Below are 17,292 nucleotides of genomic sequence, written 5' to 3' on the forward strand. Positions count from 1 at the left end.
GTGTGTGTGTGTGTGTGTGTGTGTGTACCTTGTTGGACAGTTCCGTAGAGAGTTGATGACACGTGTGTGTGTGTGTGTGTGTGTGTGTGTGTACCTTGTTGGACAGTTCCGTAGAGAGTTGATGACACGTGTGTGTGTGTGTGTGTGTGTATGTGTGTGTACCTTGTTGGACAGTTCCGTAGAGAGTTGATGACACGTTAGAGAAAGACCCCAATGAGCTTCACTAGTGCAGCAGCAGCCTCCCATGACCTTTGACCTATAGGCTGCTGGTCGTCTTCCGCTGTCTCTCCTCTCACCAACACAGCGGTGGTGGGATGACACGTGTCTGAGTGTGTGTGTGTGTGTGTGTGTGTGTGTGTGTGTGTGTGTGTGTCTGCAGTCTGTAATTTCAAACAACTTGAGGTATTTATTTATTTAACCTTTAATTAACCTTTATTTAACCAGGCAAGTCAGTTAAGAACACAATCTTATTTACAATGACGGCCTAGGAACTGCCTTGTTCAGGGGCAGAACGACAGATTTTTAACTTGTCGGCCCAGGGATTCGATCTAGCAACCTTTTGGTTACTCTCTAACCACTAGGTTACCTGCCGTCCCTACACTCTAACCACTAGGCTACCTGCCGTCTCTACACTCTAACCACTAGGTTAACTGCCTCCTCTACACTCTAACCACTAGGTTAACTGCCTCCTCTACACTCTAACCACTAGACTACCTGCCTCCTCTACACTCTAACCACTAGGTTACCTGCCGTCCCTACACTCTAACCACTAGGCTACCTGCCGTCTCTACACTCTAACCACTAGGTTAACTGCCTCCTCTACACTCTAACCACTAGGCTACCTGCCTCCTCTACACTCTAACCACTAGGCTACCTGCCTCCTCTACACTCTAACCACTAGGCTACCTGCCTCCTCTACACTCTAACCACTAGGCTACCTGCCTCCTCTACACTCTAACCACTAGGCTACCTGCCGTCTCTACACTCTAACCACTAGGTTAACTGCCGCCCCTACACTCTAACCACTAGGTTACCTGCCTCCTCTACACTCTAACCACTAGGCTACCTGCCTCCTCTACACTCTAACCACTAGGTTACCTGCCGTCCCTACACTCTAACCACTAGGCTACCTGCCGTCCCTACACTCTAACCACTAGGCTACCTGCCGTCCCTACACTCTAACCACTAGGCTACCTGCCTCCTCTACACTCTAACCACTAGGTTACCTGCCTCCTCTACACTCTAACCACTAGGTTACCTGCCTCCTCTACACTCTAACCACTAGGCTACCTGCCTCCTCTACACTCTAACCACTCGGCTACCTGCCACCTCTACACTCTAACCACTAGGCTACCTGCCGTCCCTACACTCTAACCACTAGGCTACCTGCCTCCTCTACACTCTAACCACTAGACTACCTGCCGTCCATACACTCTAACCACTAGACTACCTGCCTCCTCTACACTCTAACCACTAGACTACCTGCCGTCCATACACTCTAACCACTAGACTACCTGCCTCCTCTACACTCTAACCACTAGACTACCTGCCGTCCCTACACTCTAACCACTAGGCTACCTGCCGACCATACACTCTAACCACTTGGTTACCTGCCTCCTCTACACTCTAACCACTAGGCTACCTGCCACCTCTACACTCTAACCACTAGACTACCTGCCTCCTCTACACTCTAACCACTAGACTACCTGCCGTCCCTACACTCTAACCACTAGGCTACCTGCCGACCATACACTCTAACCACTAGACTACCTGCCGTCCCTACACTCTAACCACTAGGCTACCTGCCGACCATACACTCTAACCACTAGACTACCTGCCTCCTCTACACTCTAACCACTAGGCTACCTGCCGACCATACACTCTAACCACTAGACTACCTGCCGTCCCTACACTCTAACCACTAGGCTACCTGCCGACCATACACTCTAACCACTAGACTACCTAGTTTCTATTGGGTAGAAATACCAAGTTGCTGCAAGTTGAACTCTCTCAATATTATTTTATGTATAGTAGATCTATCTATCTCTATCAGGAGGATACAGATGAGAGATGTCCGCACCCCAAACTGCATCCAATTCCCTATTTAGTGCACACTACGAATAATAGGGTGTTTTTTGGGGGGTGGGGGGGACATGGACCCAGTTTTCAGAAGTCTGTCCTCCAACCTGTTCCTGATTCAGCTCTACAGAACGACGACATGGACCCAGTTTTCAGAAGTCTGTCCTCCAACCTGTTTCAGATTCAGCTCTACAGAACGACGACATGGACCCAGTTTTCAGAAGTCTGTCCTCCAACCTGTTTCAGATTCAGCTCTACAGAACGACGACATGGACCCAGTTTTCAGAAGTCTGTCCTCCAACCTGTTCCTGATTCAGCTCTACAGAACGACGACATGGACCCAGTTTTCAGAAGTCTGTCCTCCAACCTGTTCCTGATTCAGCTCTACAGAACGACGACATGGACCCAGTTTTCAGAAGTCTGTCCTCCAACCTGTTCCTGATTCAGCTCTACAGAACGACGACATGGACCCAGTTTTCAGAAGTCTGTCCTCCAACCTGTTTCAGATTCAGCTCTACAGAACGACGACATGGACCCAGTTTTCAGAAGTCTGTCCTCCAACCTGTTTCAGATTCAGCTCTACAGAACGACGACATGGACCCAGTTTTCAGAAGTCTGTCCTCCAACCTGTTTCAGATTCAGCTCTACAGAACGACGACATGGACCCAGTTTTCAGAAGTCTGTCCTCCAACCTGTTTCAGATTCAGCTCTACAGAACGACGACATGGACCCAGTTTTCAGAAGTCTGTCCTCCAACCTGTTTCAGATTCAGCTCTACAGAACGACGACATGGACCCAGTTTTCAGAAGTCTGTCCTCCAACCTGTTTCAGATTCAGCTCTACAGAACGACGACATGGACCCAGTTTTCAGAAGTCTGTCCTCCAACCTGTTTCAGATTCAGCTCTACAGAACGACGACATGGACCCAGTTTTCAGAAGTCTGTCCTCCAACCTGTTCCAGATTCAGCTCTACAGAACGACGACATGGACCCAGTTTTCAGAAGTCTGTCCTCCAACCTGTTTCTGATTCAGCTCTACAGAACGACGACATGGACCCAGTTTTCAGAAGTCTGTCCTCCAACCTGTTTCAGATTCAGCTCTACAGAACGACGACATGGACCCAGTTTTCAGAAGTCTGTCCTCCAACCTGTTTCAGATTCAGCTCTACAGAACGACGACATGGACCCAGTTTTCAGAAGTCTGTCCTCCAACCTGTTTCTGATTCAGCTCTACAGAACGACGACATGGACCCAGTTTTCAGAAGTCTGTCCTCCAACCTGTTTCAGATTCAGCTCTACAGAACGACGACATGGACCCAGTTTTCAGAAGTCTGTCCTCCAACCTGTTTCAGATTCAGCTCTACAGAACGACGACATGGACCCAGTTTTCAGAAGTCTGTCCTCCAACCTGTTTCAGATTCAGCTCTACAGAACGACGACATGGACCCAGTTTTCAGAAGTCTGTCCTCCAACCTGTTTCAGATTCAGAACAAGAACAACTTGAGACCTTCTCTTTGAAACTCTCAACGCCAGTCCCCTGTGTGTGTGTGTGTGTGTGTGTGTGTGTGTGTGTGTGTGTGTGTGTGTGTGGTGTGTGTGTGTTTGCGTGTCAACCTCCACATGTTTCTATTTCCCCTCCCCTCCCTCCCACCTCTCTTCTCCTATACTCATAGAGAAACAGCCCGGGTCATTACAAGCCTATTCATTACCTTGGTCATTACACATAGGAACTGCCCTCTGCTGCCTATCCCAGGGCCCTAGGGCCACACACGGGATCCTGTGGCCCAGTATCGTGTGTGTGTGTGTGTGTGTGTGTGTGTGTGTAATGAGTGTAAGAGACCTAATAGGTCATTTTCTGCCCTCTGCTAAAGTGGTCCAACCTGAATTACCCTCTTCAAAGAAACGTCCACTTCCTAACGGGTGTCCCCTGTGTGTGTGTGTGTGTGTGTGTGTGTCGACCACCACATAAGTGATTGTTCTCTGAGACTGCAGTGACAATTATTCATAATGAGAGAGAGAGAGAGAGAGAGAGAGAGAGAGAGAGAGAGAGAGAGAGAGAGAGAGAGAGAGAGAGAGAGAGAGAGAGAGAGAGAGAGAGAGAGAGAGAGAGAGGAGAGAGAGAGAGAGAGAGAGAGAGAGAGAGAGAGAGAGAGAGAGAGAGAGAGAGAGAGAGAGAGAGAGAGAGAGAGAGAGAGAGAGAGAGAGAGAGAGAGATACACTGAGATACTGGGGAGGGAGAGTAGGAGCCAGTAAGAAAGTGGAAGAGTGTCAAACAGAGAGAGATTGGGGATATATGAGATGGGGTGAAGAAGAGAGGAGGGAGATTTAAAGAGAGGAGGGAGATTTAAAGAGAGGAGGGAGATTTAAAGAGAGGAGATAGATTTAAAGAGAGGGAGAAGAAGAAAGGAAAAGAACAAGTCTGTTTTAATTTATAAGGAAGGTCCTGGGGGGAGGAGAAGATAATGACAACGTGTTTTCTATTCTACAATGTCATTATCTGAGTCTGCAACAATCCTTTACACAGGTCAAGAAAAGTGAAACTCCGCCAGCTAATTTAAGGCATTGTTTAGTAGGTAAACACCAGCTAATTTAAGGCATTGTTTAGTAGGTAAACACCAGGCTAATTTAAGGCATTGTTTAGTAGGTAAACACCAGCTAATTTAAGGCATTGTTTAGTAGGTAAACACCAGCTAATTTAAGGCATTGGTTAGTAGGTAAACACCAGATTAATTAAGGCATTTAGTAGGTAAAACACCCAGCTAATTTAAGCATTGTTTTAGTAGGTAAACACCAGCTAATTTAAAGGCATTGTTTAGTAGGTAAACACCAGCTAATTTAAGGCATTGTTTAGTAGGTAAACACCAGGCTAATTTAAGGCATTGTTTAGTAGGTAAACACCAGCTAATTTAAGGCATTGTTAGTAGGTAAACACCAGGCTAATTTAAGGCATTGTTTAGTAGGTAAACACCAGCTAATTTAAGGCATTGTTTAGTAGGTAAACACCAGCTAATTTAAGGCATTGGTTAGTAGGTAAACACCAGATTAATTTAAGGCATTGTTTAGTAGGTAAACACCAGCTAATTTAAGGCATTGTTTAGTAGGTAAACACCAGCTAATTTAAAGGCATTGTTTAGTAGGTAAACACCAGCTAATTTAAGGCATTGTTTAGTAGGTAAACACAGGCTAATTTAAGGCATTGTTTAGTAGGTAAACACAGCTAATTTAAGGCATTGTTTAGTAGGTAACACCAGCTAATTTAAGGCATTGTTTAGTAGGTAAACACCAGGTAGCCACTCCTATGACCACTAGTCAGGTAACCACTCCTATGACCACTAGTCAGGTAACACTCCAATAACACCAGTCAGGTAACCACTCCTATGGCCACTCCTATGACCACTAGTCAGGTAACCACTCCTATGACCACCAGTCAGGTAACCACTCCTATGACCACTCCTATGACCACCAGTCAGGTAGCCACTCCTATGACCACTAGTCAGGTAACCACTCCTATGACCACCAGTCAGGTAACCACTCCTACGACCACCAGTCAGGTAACCACTCCTATGACCACCAGTCAGGTAACCACTCCTATGACCACTCCTATGACCACCAGTCAGGTAACCACTCCTATGACCACTCCTATTACCACCAGTCAGGTAACCACTCCTATGACCACCAGTCAGGTAGCCACTCCTATGACCACTCCTATGACCACCAGTCAGGTAATCCCTACTATGACCACCAGTCAGGTAACCACTCCTATGACACCAGTCAGGTAGCCACTCCTATGACCAACTCCTATGACCACCAGTCAGGTAGCCACTCCTATGACCACCAGTCAGGTAACCACTCCTATGACCACTCCTATGACCACCAGTCAGGTAACCACTCCTATGACCACTCCTATTACCACCAGTCAGGTAACCACTCCTATGACCACCAGTCAGGTAGCCACTCCTATGACCACCAGTCAGGTAGCCACTCCTATGACCACTCCTATGACCACCAGTCAGGTAACCCTACTATGACCACCAGTCAGGTAACCACTCCTATGACCACCAGTCAGGTAACCACTCCTATGACCACCAGTCAGGTAGCCACTACCTATGACCACCAGTCAGGTAACCACTCCTATGACCACCAGTCAGGTAACCACTCCTATGACCACCAGTCAGGTAGCCACTCCTATGACCACCAGTCCAGGTAGCCACTCCTATGACCACTCCTATGACCACCAGTCAGGTAACCCCTACTATGACCACCAGTCAGGTAACCACTCCTATGACCACCAGTCAGGTAGCCACTCCTATGACCACTCCTATGACCACCAGTCAGGTAATCCCTACTATGACCACCAGTCAGGTAACCACTCCTATGACCACCAGTCAGGTAACCACTCCTATGACCACCAGTCAGGTAGCCACTCCTAGCTAGCGTGTGCTACTTTCACACGGTGCGACCAGAACCAATCAAAACCCATTAACCTGATCAATGGAATCTTTAACCTCTCACTAACCACCGGACACGCTGTGACAGGGGCAACTACACACACACCCTGAAACACACACACCCTGCAACACACACACAGGCACACACACCCTGAAACACACACACACAAACCCTGAAACACACACACAGCACTGAGGCAGGATCGGATATCAGAGGTTATAGATAATAACCATACATCTAGTTAGAGTAAAACCATGTTAGATTAACTATAACGGGTTAGTACCGTGTGTGTGTGTGTGTGTGTGTGTGTGTGTGTGCGTGTGTGTGCGTGTGCGTGTGTGCGCGTGCGCGCGTGCGTGTGTCCGTAATTATTCAGAAATCCATGGGAAGCCCGACCTATTTAATTCAAGTCATAGCCTGAGGACGAACTAACCTGTGTTTCCTTTGGTCCTGGTAATATCCTGTCCAGTTTCATTACAGACAAAAACAGCTGGAAGATGGACATTGTTAGTGTTTCAAATGCCACCCTGTTGCCTATATAGTGCACTAGGGGCTCACACTACATAGTGAACAGGGCCCTTGGCGACGGCATTTGGGACGTATCCTTCTCTATTACCACTAGGAGACCCAGAATGTTGCATCTCAGGCCATCTGATTGGTTAGAAATACAGCACACACATACACACACATCCCCCCCCCCCCCCCCCCCACACACACACAAAGACACTATATCAATGGTCAACATCAACCACGCTTACTAGACAGGTATCACTTCCAAACCCTTGTAGTGTGTGTGTGTGTGTGTGTGTGTGTGTGTGTGTGTGTGTGTGTGTGTGTGTGTGTGTGTGTGTGTGTGTGTGTGTGTCCGTTCCATGTTCCCATCACGTGATGGGTGTGTTTTTCATAAAGAGTGACTCTCTGAAGGTGAGCGTGTCAGTTTAGACTACACTGACGGGCCCTTTCCCACCTGTGTGTGTGCTCTTGTTGTGGGAAGTGGTTTCTCGTAGCGCCAGGCCTCCTCAGGCCACAGACAGAGAAATCAGTCACAGATTGGAACGGAACGGAACGGAAACACACACACACACACACACACACACACACACACACACACACACACCCACTACAACGTGTAACATGCTAAGAGCTCTGATCACACATTCAATAATTACTGACCTTTCTTTCTGTTTTTCCTTTTTATTGTTCAACTTTCTCTTCTCTCCTTCCATCGCCCCCTTCTTTCCTCTTCCTCCTCTTCATCTCTGTTCTTTCCTACATTCCTCTTCCTCCTCTTCATCTCTCTTCTTCCCTCCATTCCTCTTCCTCCTCTTCATCTCTCTTCTTTCCCTACATTCCTCTTCCTCCTCTTCATCTCTGTTCTTTCCCTACATTCCTCTTCCTCTCTTCATCTCTGTTCTTTCCCTCCATTCCTCTCCCTCCTCTTCATCTCTCACCTTTCCCTCCATTCCTCTTCCTCCTCTTCATCTCTCTCCTTTCCCTCCATTCCTCTTCCTCCTCTCATCTCTCTCCTTTCCCTCCATTCCTCTTACCTCTTCCTCCACCTCTCTCCTTTCCCTCCATTCCTCTTCCTCCTCTTCATCTCTCTCCTTTCCCTCATTCCTCTTCCTCCTCTTCATCTCTGGGTTGGCGCCCCCCCTTGGGTTGTGCCGTGGCGGAGGTCTTTGTGGGCTATACTCAGCCTTGTCTCAGGATGGTAAGTTGGTGGTTGAAGATATCCCTCTAGTGGTGTGGGGGCTGTGCTTTGGCAAAGTGGGTGGGGTCAGCACCCTTCGGTTTGGCCCTGTCCGGGGGTGTCCTCGAGTGGGCCACAGTGTCTCTCCCTACCCCTCCTGTCTCAGCCTCCAGTATTTATGCTGCAGTAGTTTATGTGTCGGGGGGCTAGGGTCAGTTTGTTATATCTGGAGTACTTCTCCTGTCCTGTTCGGTGTCCTGTGTGAATCTAAGTGTGCGTTCTCTAATTCTCTCCTTCTCTCTTTCTCTCTCTCGGGAGGACCTGAGCCCTAGGACCATGCCCCAGGACTACCTGACATGATGACTCCTTGCTGTCCCCAGTCCACCTGGCTGTGCTGCTGCTCCAGTTTCAACTGTTCTGCCTTATTATTATTCGACCATGCTGGTCATTTATGAACATTTGAACATCTTGGCCATGTTCTGTTATAATCTCCACCCGGCACAGCCAGAAGAGGACTGGCCATCCCACATATGCTCTCTCTAATTTTCTCTTTCTTTCTCTCTCTCGCAGGAACTGCAGCCCTAGGACCATGCCCCAGGAATACCTGACATGATGACTCCTTGCTGTCCCCTGTCCACCTGACTGTGCTGCTGCTCCAGTTTCAACTATTCTGCCTTATTATTATTCGACCATGCTGGTCATCTATGAACATTTGAACATCTTGACCATGTTTTGTTATAATCTCCACCCGGCACAGCCAGAAGAGGACTGGCCACCCCACATAGCCTGGTTCCTCTCTAGGTTTCTTCCTAGGTTTTGGCCTTTCTAGGGAGTTTTTCCTAGCTCACCGTGCTTCTACACCTGCATTGCTTGCTGTTTGGGGTTTTAGGCTGGGTTTCTGTACAGCACTTTGAGATATCAGCTGATGTACGAAAGGGGCTATATAAATACATTTGATTTGATTTGATTTGATCTCTCTCCTTTCCCTCCATTCCTCTTCCTCCTCTTCATCTCTGTTCTTTCCCTCCATTCCTCTTCCTCCTCTTCATCTCTGTTCTTTCCCTCCATTCCTCTTCATCCTCTTCATCTCTGTTCTTTCCCTCCATTCCTCTTCCTCCTCTTCATCTCTGTTCTTTCCCTCCATTCCTCTTCCTCCTCTTCATCTCTCTCCTTTCCCTCCATTCCTCTTCCTCCTCTTCATCTCTGTTCTTTCACTCCATTCTCTTTCCCTCCTCTTCATCTCTCTCCCTTTCCCTCCATTCCTCTTCCTTCCTTCATCTCTGTTCTTTCCCTCCATTCCTCTTCCTCTTCATCTCTGTTCTTTCTCTCCATTCCTCTTCCTCCTCTTCATCTCTCTCCATTCCCTCCATTCCTCTTCCTCCTCTTCATCTCTGTTCTTTCCCTCCATTCCTCTTCCTCCTCTTCATCTCTCTCCTTTCCTCCATTCCTCTTCCTCCTCTTCTTCCATCTCTCTCCTTTCCCTCAATTCCCTTCCTCCGCTTCACATCTCTTTCCTTTCCCTCATTCCTCTCTCCCTTCATCTCTCATCGCTGTTCGTTCCCTCCATTCCTCTTCCTCCTCTCATCTCTCTCCTTTCCCTCCATTGCTCTTCCTCCTCTTCACCTCTCTCCTTTCCCTCCATTCCTCTTCCTCCTCTTCATCTCTCTCCTTTCCCTCCATTCCTCTTCCTCCTCTTCATCTCTCTCCTTTCCCTCCATTCCTCTTCCTCCACTCCACTCTTTTCTCTCTCATATTTCCTCTCTCCTTTCTCTCCATTTCTCTCTTTTCCCTCCATTCCTCTTCCTCCTCTTCATCTCTCTCCTTTCCCTCCATTTCTCTTTCTCCTCTTCATCTCTCTCCTTTCCCTCCATTCCTCTTCCTCCTCTTCATCTCTCATCGCTGTTCGTTCCCTCCATTCCTCTTCCTCCTCTCATCTCTCTCCTTTCCCTCGATTCCTCTTCCTCCTCCATCTCTCTCCTTTCCCTCCATTCCCCTTCCTCCTCTTCATCTCTCTCCTTTCCCTCCATTCCTCTTCCTCCTCTCCATCTCTCTCCTTTCCCTCCATTCCTCTTCCTCCTCTTCATTTCTCTCCTTTCCCTCCATTCCCTTCCTCCTCTTCATCTCTCTCCTTTCCCTCCATTCCTCTTCCTCCTCTTCATCTCTGTTCTTTCCCTCCATTCCTCTTCCTCCTCTTCATCTCTCTCCTTTCCCTCCATTCCTCTTCCTCCTCTTCATTTCTCTCCTTTCCCTCCATTCCTCTTCCTCCTCTTCATCTCTCACCTTTCCCTCCATTCCCTTCCTCCCTTCATCTCTCTCCTTTCCCTCCATTCCTCTTCCTCCTCTTCATCTCTGTTCTTCTCCCTCTTCATTCCTCTTCCTCTTCATCTCTGTTCTTTCTCTCCATTCCTCTTCCTCCTCTTCATCTTCCTGCCATTCCCTCCATTCCTCTTCCTCCTCTTCATCTCTGTTCTTTCCCTCCATTCCTCTTCCTCCTCTTCATCTCTCTCCTTTCCCTCCATTCCTCTTCCCTCCTCTTCATCTCTCTCCTTTCCCTCAATTCCTCTTCCTCCGCTTCATCTCTTTCCTTTCCCTCATTCCTCTTCCTCCTCTTCATCTCTCATCGCTGTTCGTTCCATTCCTCTTCCTCCTCTCATCTCTCTCCTTTCCCTCCATTGCTCTTCCTCCTCTTCACCTCTCTCCTTTCCCTCCATTCCTCTTCCTCCTCTTCATCTCTCTCCTTTCCCTCCATTCCTCTTCCTCCTCTTCATCTCACTTCTTTCCCTCCATTCCTCTTCCTCCTCTTCATTTCTCTTTCCCTCCATTCCTCTTCCTCCTCTTCATCTCTTCCTTTCCCTCCATTCCTCTTCCTCCTCTTCATCTCTCTCCTTTCCCTCCATTCCTCTTCCTCCTCTCATCTCTCTCTTTCCCTCCATTCCTCTTCCTCCTCTCATCTTCTCTCTTCCCTCCATTCCTCTTCCTCCTCTTCATCCTCCTCTCCCTTCATTTCCTTCCTCCTCTCCATCTCTCTCCTTTCCCTCCATTCCTCTTCCTCCTTCTTCATTTCTCTCCTTTCCCTCCATTCCTCTTCCTCCTCTTCATCTCTCACCTTTCCCTCCATTCCTCTTCCTCCTCTTCATCGCTCTCCTTTCCCTCCATTCCTCTTCCTCCTCTTCACCGCTCTCCTTTCCCTCCATTCCTCTTCCTCCTCTTCACCGCTCTCCTTTCCCTCCATTCCTCTTCCTCCTTCTTCTTCATCTCTTTCCTTTCCCTCCATTCCTCTTCCTCCTCTCCATCTCTCTCCTTTTCCCTCCATTCCTCTTCCTCCTTCTTCATCTTCTTTCCTTTCCTTCCATTCCTCTTCCTCCTCTCCATCTCTCTCCTTTCCCTCCATTCCTCTTCCTCCTCTTCCTCATCTCTTTCCTTTCCCTCCATTCCTCTTCCCTCCTCTCCATCTCTCTCCTTTCCCTCCATTCCTCTTCCTCCTCTTCATCTCTCTCCTTTCCCTCCATTCCTCTTCCTCCTGCCTCTCCATCTCTCTCCTTCCCTCCATTCCTCTTCCTCCTCTTCATCTCTCTCCTTCCCCTCCATTCCTCTTCCTCCTCTTCATCTCTCTCCTTCCCCTCCATTCCTCTTCCTCCTCTCCATCTCTCTCCTTTCCCTCCATTCCTCTTCCTCCTCTTCATCTCTCTCCTTTCCCTCCATTCCTCTTCCTCCTCTCCATCTCTCTCCTTCCCTCCATTCCTCTTCCTCCTCTTCATCTCTCTCCTTCCCCTCCATCTCCTTCATCCCTTTCCTTTCCCTCCATTCCTCTTCCTCCTCTCCATCTCTCTCCTTTCCCTCTCATTCCCTTCCTCCTCTTCATTTCTCTCCTTTCCCTCCATTCCTCTTCCTCCTCTTCATTTCTCTCCTTTCCCTCCATTCCTCTTCCTCCTCTCCATCTCTCTCCTTTCCCTCCATTCCTCTTCCCTCCCTTCATCTCTTTCCTTTCCCTCCATTCCTCTTCCTCCTCTCCATCTCACTTCTTTCCCTCCTTTATTCCTCTTCCTCCTCTTCATTTCTCTCTTTTCCCTCCATTCCTCTTCCTCCTCTTCATCTCTTCCTTCCCTCCATTCCTCTTCCTCCTCTTCATCTCTTTCCTTTCCTTCCATTCCTCTTCCTTCTCTCCATCTCTCTCCTTTCCCTCCATTCCTCTTCCTCCTCTTCATCTCTTTCCTTTCCCTCCATTCCCTTCCTCCTCTCCATCTCTCTCCCTTCCCTCCATTCCTCTTCCTCCTCTTCATCTCTCTCCTTTCCCTCCATTCCTCTTCCTCCTCTCCATCTCTCTCCTTCCCTCCATTCCTCTTCCTCCTCTTCATCTCTCTCCTTCCCCTCCATTCCTCTTCCTCCTCTTCATCTCTCTCCTTCCCCTCCATTCCCTTCCTCCTCTCCATCTTCCTTTCCCTCCATCCCTTCCTCCTCTTCATCTCTCTCCTTTCCCTCCATTCCTCTTCCTCCTCTCCATCTTCCTTCCCTCCATTCCTCTTCCTCCTTCTTCATCTCTCTCCTTCCCCTCCATTCCTCTTCATCTCTTTCCTTTCCCTCCATTCCTCTTCCTTCCTTCCACCTCCTTCCCTTCCCTCCATTCCTCTTCCTTCCTTCTTCATTTCTCTCCTTTCCCTCCATTCCTCTTCCTCCTCTTCATTTCTCTCCTTTCCCTCCATTCCTCTTCCTCCTCTCCATCTCTCTCCTTTCCCTCCATTCCTCTTCCTCCTCTTCATCCTCTTTCCTTTCCCTCCATTCCTCTTCCTCCTCTCCATCTCACTTCTTTCCCTCCATTCCTCTTCCTCCTCTTTTCATCTTCCTCTTCCTCCATTCCTCTTCCTCCTCTTCATCTCTCTCCTTCCCCTCCATTCCTCTTCCTCCTCTTCATCTCTTTCCTTTCCCCTCTATTTCCTTCCTCCTCTCCATCTCTCTCTTTTCCCTCCATTCCTCTTCCTCCTCTTCATTTCTCTCCTTTCCCTCCATTCCTCTTCCTCCTTCTTAATTTCTCTCCTTTCCCTCCATTCCTCTTCCTCCTCTCCATCTCTCTCCTTCCCCTCCATTCCTCTTCCTCCTCTTCATCTCTGCCCTTTTCCTTCTTCATTCCTCTTCCTCCTCTTCATCTCTCTCCTTCCCCTCCATTCCTCTTTCCTCCTTCATCTCTTTCCTTTCCCTCCATTCCTCTTCCTCCTCTTCATCTTCGTTCCCTCCATTCCTCTTCCTCCTCTTCATCTCTCTCCATTCCCTCCATTCCTCTTCCTCTTCATCTCTCTCCTTCCCCTCCATTCCTCTTCCTCCTCTCCATCTCTCTCCTTCCCCTCCGTCCGTCTCATCTTTCTCTCTGTGTAGGAACACTCGGCCCCCTCAGGTCACAGACTCAGTTTCAAAGTGTTGATCCTCATGTGAAATCTATCTCAATCAGAACAGAGGTGGAGAACATGTCCTGTGAAATGATACTGTGTTGTGTGTTGTTATGGGGGCGGGGAGGGGGACGTGTGAGACAGAGTCTCGGTCAATCAGAGACAAAGACAATCAGTGTGTGTGTGTGTGTGTGTGTGTGTGCGTGCGTGTGTGTGTGCGCGTGGGTGCGTGTATGTGTAACATTTAAGAGCCATGTGTTTCTCATGGTTGTAAAAGTCACGTGAAAGCAGCAACCATTGCTACTAAAATAAAGTGAAGTAGTTTTGGAGAAGGCTCTCTCCATTCCCAACGCTATTACACGGATGCATTGTGGAAATACATTGAATTTATTTAGTTATTTATTTGTTTATTTATTTATTTATTTGTTAGTTTATTTATTTGTTTATTTATTTATTTATTTATTTGTTTATTTATTTGTTTATTTATTTATTTGTTTATTTATTTATTTATTTATTTGTTTATTTATTTGTTTATTTATTTGTTTATTTATTTGTTAATTTATTTGTTTATGTATTTATTTGTTTATCTGTTTATTTATTTATGTATTTGTTTATTTATTTGTTTATCTGTTTATTTATTTATTTGTTTGTTTGTTTGTTTGTTTATTTATTTATTTGTCAGGGACCATATACAACATGCCATTGCACCAGATTTAGCTAGAGATCTAATTTTCATCAGGAGTCTCTGTAGTCTGTGTGGTCTGGGTGGTCACATTCCATCACCACCTGAATTAAGACTACAGCCTTCATTTGGATCTGTATTGAAATGGGAAAACTACCTCAGTGACATGAATAAAGTCTGTGTTTCTGAAACAGCCCTGAGATTTATATACCATGTTGTTAATAACAGAACCTTTGTTCTTTTTCTGAGGAGGAATAATCTCCTTCTGCCATCGTTGTCCCATTATTACAGAGATTAGAGTCATTTGGATTTGTAGAAAAGTGTGTGTGTGTGTGTTTCTGAATTCCCTTTGTGTGTGTTTGCGTGTGTGTGTGTGTGTGTGTGTTTCTGTCTGCTCCTGTGTGTGTCAGATAGCTGCTGTGATATGGTTGCTGTCCGTCAGCAACTAGTATGAGACATTCCAGGGTAATGGATGTCTCTATCTACATTAATAATGTCCCCATCAGGAGAATCCTAACCTGGGTTACAAAGCCAGGCTTTGTCCAAAATGGCACGTTATTCCTTGCATGTTGCACTAGACCGTGACCCAGAGCTCTGATCAAAAGATGGGGCACTATCTAGGTAATAGGGAAACATTTTGGGTTGGTGACCAAGAATTATACACTGACTGTGACATCAAAGACTACTATGACATCATAGACTACTATGACATCATAGACTACCATGACATCATAGACCAGCACAGAGGAAGTACAGAGAAGCTTTGTAATAGTGTTAAATAAAAACAGTGACAGTGTTGAATATAAACACTCGCGCGTGCGTGCGTGCGTGTGTGAGAGAGAGAGTGTGACCTGACACCAGATAGAGGTCCCCATCCATCTATACTTGACATATTGTCAATCACCACACCTAGCAGATACATATTGATTACCAGTACGCTGGTGATAAATCACTGAACACACACACTCTCACTTAGGCACACACACACACAGAGCACGCACATACACACACCCACACACACACACACACACACACACCAACTATTCGTCATGTCTCTACCAGAGACTTGAGAGGCAATAGTAAGACACGTGTGTGAGAGGAGGGGAGATGAAGTCAGTCTGATCTGGAACATGATAGGACAGAGAGATGCTGGAGATAGGACAGAGAGATGCTGTGATAGGACAGAGAGATGCTGTGATAGGACAGAGAGATGCTGTGATAGGACAGAGAGATGCTGTGATAGGACAGAGAGAATGCTATAGGAGATAGAGATGAACATGATAGGACAGAGAGATGCTGTGATAGGACAGAGAGATGAACATGATAGGACACAGAGATGCTGTGATAGGACAGAGAGATGCTGTGATAGGACAGAGAGATGCTGTGATAGGACAGAGAGATGCTTTGATAGGACAGAGAGATGAACATGATGGGACAGAGAGATGCTGTGATAAGGACAGAGAGATGCTGTGATAGGACAGAGAGATGCTGTGATAGGACAGAGAGATGCTGTGATAAGGACAGAGATATGCTGTGATAGGACAGCGAGATGAACATGATAGGACAGAGAGATGCTGTGATAAGGACAGAGATATGCAGTGATAGGACAGAGAGATGCTGTGATAAGGACAGAGAGATGCTGTGATAGGACACAGAGATACTCTGATAGGACAGAGAGATGCTGTGATAAGGACAGAGAGATGCTGTGATAGGACAGAGAGATGCTGTGATAGGACAGAGAGATGCTGTGATAGGACAGAGATGCTGTGATAGGACAGAGAGATGCTGTGATAGGACACAGAGATGCTGTGATAGGACAGAGAGATGAACATGATAGGACAGAGAGATGCTGTGATAAGGACAGAGAGATGCTGTGATAGGACAGAGATATGCTGTGATAGGACAGAGAGATGCTGTGATAAGGACAAAGAGATGCTGTGATAAGACACAGAGATACTGTGATAGGACAGAGAGATGCTGTGATAAGGACAGAGAGATGCTGTGATAGGACAGAGATGCTGTGATAGGACAGAGAGATGCTGTGATAGGACAGAGAGATGCTGTGATAGGACACAGAGATGCTGTGATAGGACAGAGAGATGCTGTGATAGGACAGAGAGATGCTGTGATAGGACATAGAGATGCTGTGATAGGACAGAGAGATGCTGTGATAGGACAGAGAGATGAACATGATAGGACAGAGAGATGCTGTGATAAGGACAGAGAGATGCTGTGATAGAGGACAGAGAGATGCTGTGATAGGACAGAGAGATGTGATAAAGGACAGAGATATGCTGTGTAGGAGCAGAGAGATGAACATGATAGGACAGAGAGATGCTGTGATAAGGACAGAGAGATGAACATGATAGGACAGAGAGATGCTGTGATAAGGACAGAGAGATGCTGTGATAGGACAGAGAGATGCTGTGATAGGACATAGAGATGCTGTGATAGGACAGAGAGATGCTGTGATAGGACAGAGAGATGCTGTGATAGGACAGAGAGATGAACATGATAGGACAGAGAGATGCTGTGATAAGGACAGAGAGATGCTGTGATAGGACAGAGAGATGCTGTGATAGGACATAGAGATGCTGTGATAGGACAGAGAGATGCTGTGATAGGACAGAGAGATGAACATGATAGGACAGAGAGATGCTGTGATAAGGACAGAGAGATGCTGTGATAGGACAGAGAGATGCTGTGATAGGACAGAGAGATGCTGTGATAGGACACAGAGATGCTGTGATAGGACACAGAGATGCGGTGATAGGACAGAGAGATGCTGTGATAGGACACAGAGATGCGGTGATAGGACAGAGAGATGCTGTGATAGGACACAGAGATGCTGTGATAGGACAGAGAGATGCTGTGATAGGACAGAGAGATGCTGTGATGGGTTTTAGTTACTGAGACAATGCAAGGAACCTCATTGTTTTCCCAACGTGCTTCCTCCTTCTCCTCTTTCTTCTACCTCTCCTCCTCTTCTTCATCCTTCCTCCCTTCCTCCTGGTA

Source organism: Oncorhynchus mykiss, chromosome 19 (assembly GCF_057628025.1).
Source record: "Oncorhynchus mykiss isolate SJ-2025 chromosome 19, ASM5762802v1, whole genome shotgun sequence".
Taxonomy (NCBI): Eukaryota; Metazoa; Chordata; class Actinopteri; order Salmoniformes; family Salmonidae; genus Oncorhynchus; species Oncorhynchus mykiss.